We start from the raw sequence: 6,000 nt of genomic DNA, 5'->3' as shown, positions 1-6,000 counted from the left end.
CTTATCACCTAGCGTCTGTTCTCTGCGGGTGATTAAACAATGGCCTGTTTATTACTTAAATGTAATTATAGCACACAATAGCTGAGGCCAGAAAACCTGTCTTTAGAAATTAGATTCTTAAAGCTAAACACAGTTAACTCTTTCAGTCCTGACAGAAGGGTCTGTCACATAGCTCCCCCCTTGTGGAACACTCCGGCAGACCCGGCTTGACCCTTTTGCGGGTCAACCTGGGGATGACCGGACTAGGAGGTGGTAGGCATGTCAGTTTGCTGGGACAATCCATCTGTATTCCCGTTATGAGAGAGAATCCCTGTCTGTATAAATAAGGGTTCAACCTCTTCAGTGCCCCGACTAGGGCTAAACAGTCCTTCAAAATATCATCGGCTTCTTTACGTGGTTTTTGTACCTGCTCTTTATAGGTATCCACAATCCCTTCATACTGACATAGGGTGCCCTTGAGTTGCTGCACCTCCCTATGAGCCAGCGTCAGCTTCTCCTCCAGTGTCACTAAGTTTGTCCTTAATGTTTCATGTTCCACTCTCAAGCTGGTGTTTTCTGCAGTCTGTCGGTGCAGCTTGTCTAGCAGAGATTCCTGTTCTAAACGTGCTTTTTCCTCTGCGCTCCTCTTCTCTCCCGCTAGCACTGTTACATGATTGTTTAACGTGACCATTTTATCCTCTACGTGACTCTTCTCCTTCATCAGCGCATTGTAACGTGACTCCCACATATCAATAGCGGATAGAGATTTACTGAGCTCAGCGTCCTGGGGCTTAGCAGCAGGGGGGTCAGTCTCTGCTGCACGGATCTGAGCACGGGTAGTCACAGGGTTAACATCAGCGGGACCCATGGGAGCATAGGCAGAAACAAGGGGGACCAAGGTATTTCCAAGGAGAACATCAGCTGGTAAATCCTTCATGACCCCCACATTCACAGGTCTAGCGCCCCCTCCCCAATCCAAATGCACCCTGGCAACAGGTAGGCGGAACACAGTGCCCCCTGCTACCCTCACAGCCACAGTGTCTCCTGTGTGCTGTTTCTCAGACACCAAGTTCTTTCGAAGCAAGGTCATGGTAGCACCAGTATCCCGTAGACCACTGACCTCCTTCCCATTCACTTTAACCAGTTGCCGGTTATTCCGGTGGGCAGCTTGCACAAGGTCTGCCTCATGTAGGATGCCCCAGCATTCTTGCGCCTCTCCGTAGCGGGCCGCAGGCTGAGGATTACGTGGGATTCCGCTAGCGGGTCTTCTCCAGGACTGTGCTTGGTTCGCTGCGTTTAGGGGACACTCTGGTCTTTTGTGCCCTAGTTGCTTACATCCAAAGCACCGAATAGGTTGTGAGTAGCCCCGCGAATTGAACCAGGCTCTCTGAGGGTAGTTCGTGGCCCGAGACCGTGTGGTATAGCGGTGCGCTGGGGGTTGGTAACTGGCAGGTGCTGGGGTGACTGGGGGTCTGTACTCCACTCTGGCAGGGGGCTTAGTGGTAGCAGTGTCCAGTTTGCGGGCATCCGTATACTCATCTGCCAAGCGAGCCGCTTCATGCAGGGTGGAGGGTTTACGGTCCCGAACCCACTCTCGAACTCCTGCGGGTAACTTGTCGAAGCAGTGTTCCAACAGGAATAGCTGCAGCACCTCTTCCCCAGATACGGCTTGGCACCCCGCTATCCAGTGAGCTGCTGTGCGGTGCACCTTACATGCCCACTCAAGGTAGGAATCACCAGCTAATTTAACAGTGTCTCTGAACCGCCTCCGGTATGCCTCCGGTGTAACCGCATACCTGGAGAGCAGAGCCTCTTTTACAGTATTATAATCCCCGACTTCCTCATCTGGAATGGCCCGAAAAGCCTCACTGGCCCGGCCGGATAATTTTCCGGATAATATCGTGACCCAGTCCTCTGCGGGTACCTTGTATAGTGCACATTGCCTCTCAAAATCCGCAAGGTACCCATCAATCTCTCCTTCTGTTTCCAGGAAGTTTTTAAAAGCTGCAAAATTTACTTTTCCCTTTTCCACTGGGGTTGCTGTGACTTGGGCTGCTGCAGCGCCGCTTTGGCGAAGTAGGTTGGCCTCCACAGCTGCTATGACCCGGTCGATAATTTCGGCAGATGGGTTGGGGCCATAGTGTGCCAGTCTTATTTTGACCGCCCGGTCAAAGCTTGCTTCTTCGGGGGTTCTGTCTGACATGCTGGGCTCATTGGTTCCTTCGTGCCCTGATACTCCGTCCATCTCGGTCAGTCTTGCAATAATCCCCCTCTTCCTGAGGTTACTGGCTTGTGTAGTTGCTCTTCTGGGCGATAAGGATTCTCCCGTCGCTTGCCACCAATGTTACGGTACCAACTGTGTACCAAGGGTTAACCCCAGATGAACAATGTCCTGCATAGACAATCAGCAATTCACAACCCAGCCAGTTTCAGGTTTAAAACAGAATAATAACTTTATTTGAAGGCAGCATACAGATTTATACAGGTTTTTGACCCCCCCACAGATGGGGGTTGAAAGAATGTTGTACATTAGATAAAAGGGAGAAGCGCCCTTGACATGATACAATAGGATTAGATTACTTAAATACTTTACTTAGGCAGATAACAACTTAAACACATTTGGCTTGTCTTATCACCTAGCGTCTGTTCTCTGCGGGTGATTAAACAATGGCCTGTTTATTACTTAAATGTAATTATAGCACACAATAGCTGAGGCCAGAAAACCTGTCTTTAGAAATTAGATTCTTAAAGCTAAACACAGTTAACTCTTTCAGTCCTGACAGAAGGGTCTGTCACACTATCTATCTATCTCTCTATCTCTCTATCTCTCTATATATCTCTCTATATATCTCTCTATATATCTCTCTATATATCTCTCTATATATCTCTCTATATATCTCTCTATATATCTCTCTATATATCTCTCTATATATCTCTCTATATATCTCTCTCTCTCTATATATCTCTCTCTCTCTATATATCTCTCTCTCTCTCTATATATCTCTCTCTCTCTCTATATATCTCTCTCTCTATATATCTCTCTCTCTCTATATATCTCTCTCTCTCTCTATATATATCTCTCTCTCTCTATATATATCTCTCTCTCTCTCTATATATATCTCTCTCTCTCTATATATATCTCTCTCTCTCTATATATATCTCTCTCTCTCTATATCTCTCTCTCTCTATATCTCTCTCTCTATCTATACACACACACACACAGGGCTGCAACTAATGATTATTTTCATAGTTGATTAATCGGACGATTATTTTCTCGATTAATCGGATAAAAAAACAACCCCTATATTTAAAATAAAATCCACATAAGTGTTATAAATATAAACGCAAAAAAAGGTGAAATCCAGAACGGCTCACTCAAAAACACTTTATTGATAAAAATACCAGCGTGGGCTAGTCAACATACAAAAAGTTAAAATCACTAATGAAAACGAGCAGCACACATCCCGGCTTAGGACGCGTACTCACAGTAACCTAGGTCTGTGCTTGTTGGTCTATTTCAGTGCACATGATAATAGAAAACACCTGAATTAGTGACTCGGATACAAAGAATACTAGTGTTAACTCGTTAAGTACTGGTCTTTAGTTTAGATTACACTTTGCTGTTTGTAGACATGGTTTTCTATAAAGTGTTTGCTTTGTACCTTTATAATTTAATATGATTATATATTTAATATATAGTAAAATGTAAACACTAGAAATTATATTGCGATACAGACGGCAAATATAGCAGAGACAAGTCATATGGAAAAACTTTTAAAGAGAGGAGACAGTATGCGTGTATACAATAAACTGCAAACAAAAATTAACCCCTTATAGGAGAGACCTTGCCACATATTTTGTTCTATACAATGCACCGGTTTGAATAATACATTTTATATTTAGATATACAGTGGGGCAAAAAAGTATTTAGTCAGCCACCAATTGTGGCAGTTCCCCCACTTAAGAAGATGAGAGAGGCCTGTAATTTTCATCATAGGTATACCTCAACTATGAGAGACAAAATGTGGAAACAAATCCAGACAATCACATTGTCTGATTTGGAAAGAATTTATTTGCAAATTATGGTGGAAAATAAGTATTTGGTCTGTGACAAAACCAATCTCGCCACTGTACATTGGAGGGCCTGTTATGGAACATTCTTTGGGCTGGAGGTACATGGGCTTAAGGATACCCAGAGACTGCATGGAAATATGGAATTTTATATGCTGGACACCCCATGTACTTTCATACCTCTGTCTTATGTCTATGTCACCCTGTATCCATAAATACAGGATGGGTACAGGGTGTGAGTGCCCCTTGTGGGAGCAATTGTGACTCTATAAGCAAAGTGGGCATAAAAGACTTTATAGCTAATAAGAACTGTTCCTATATTCTGTAATAAGATGTATTCTATGTATGTTTAAGATCTGATTGTGTCTCAGGAGTCTGTCTGGGTAAACTGATTGTGTTTTGTGTGATTATGTTAACTAGACTGCCCAACATCAGATTGTCTGAGTAAACGTTCTTCCCTAGTTAATTAACTTAATATGTTAATCTGTTTTACCTGTGAATAGACAATTGTTTGATGCATTGTTCATATGTTTGCTTTACTGTTAAACCAATGCCCTTTGTAACCTGAAGCGAGGGTGTATAAATCTGTGTGCTGCCTTCAAATAAAGCAGATAGTCTGTTTAAACCTGAAAACTGGCTGGTTTGTGAATTGCTGATTCCCTATGCAGGACGTTGTTCCCTGGTATTAACCCTTGGTACACTGTTGGTACCGTAACATGGTCAATATCAAAAGTTCATCTCAATACTTTGTTATATATCCTTTGTTGGCAATAACAGAGGTCAAACGTTTTCTGTAAGTCTTCACAAGGTTGTCCCACACTGTTGCTAGTATGTTGGCCCATTCCTGCATGCAGATCTCCTCTAGAGCAGTGATGTTTTGGGGCTGTCGTTGGGCAACACGGACTTTCAACTCCCTCCAAAGGTTTTCTATGGGGTTGAGATCTGGAGACTGGCTAGGCAACTCCAGGACCGTGAAATGCTTCTTACGAAGCCACTCCTTCATTGCCTGGGTGGTGTGTTTGGGATCATTGTCATGCTGAAAGACCCAGCCATGTTTCACCTTCAATGCCCTTGCTGATGGAAGGAGGTTTGCACTCAAAATCTCACGATACATGGCCCCATTCATTCTTTCATGTACACGGATCAGTCGTCCTGTTCCCTTTGCAGAGAAACAGCCCCAAAGCATGATGTTGCCACCCTCATCCTGCACAGTAGGTATGGTGTTCTTTGGTTTCAACTCAGCATTCTCTCTCCTCCAAACACGACGAGTTGTGTTTCTACCAAACAGTTCTACTTTGGTTTCATCTGACCATATGACATTCTACCAATCCGCTTCTGGATCATCCAAATGCTCTCTAGCATACTTCAGACGGGCCTAGACATGTACTGGCTTAAGCAGGGGGACACGTCTGGCACTGCAGGGTCTGAGTCCCTGGCGGCGTAGTGTGTTACTGATGGTAACCTGTGTTACGTTGGTCCCAGCTCTCTGCAGGTCATTCACTAGGTCCCCCGTGTGGTTCTGGGATGTTTGCTCACCGTTCTTGTGATCATTTTGGCCCTCCACGGGGTGAGATCTTGTGTGGAGCCCCAGATTGAGGGAGATTATCAGTGGTCTTGTATGTCTTCCATTTTCTAATTATTGTTCCCACAGTTGATTTCTTCACACCAAGCTGCTGGTCTATTGCAGATTCAGTCTTCCCAGCCTGGTGCAGTCCTACAATTTTGTTTCTGGTGTCCTTCGACAGCTCTTTGGTCTTCACCATAGTGGAGTTTGGAGTGTGACTGTTTGAGGTTGTGGACAGGTGTCTTTTATACTGATAACAAGTTCAAACGGATGCCATTAATACAGGTAATGAGTGGAGGACAGAGGAGCCTCTTAAAGAAGAAGATACAGGTCTGTGAGAGCCAGAAATCTTGCTTGTTTGTAGGTGACCAAATACTTATTTTCCA

Source organism: Bombina bombina, chromosome 4 (assembly GCF_027579735.1).
Source record: "Bombina bombina isolate aBomBom1 chromosome 4, aBomBom1.pri, whole genome shotgun sequence".
NCBI classification, from domain to species: Eukaryota; Metazoa; Chordata; class Amphibia; order Anura; family Bombinatoridae; genus Bombina; species Bombina bombina.
Note: the sequence above shows the minus strand (reverse complement) of the source record.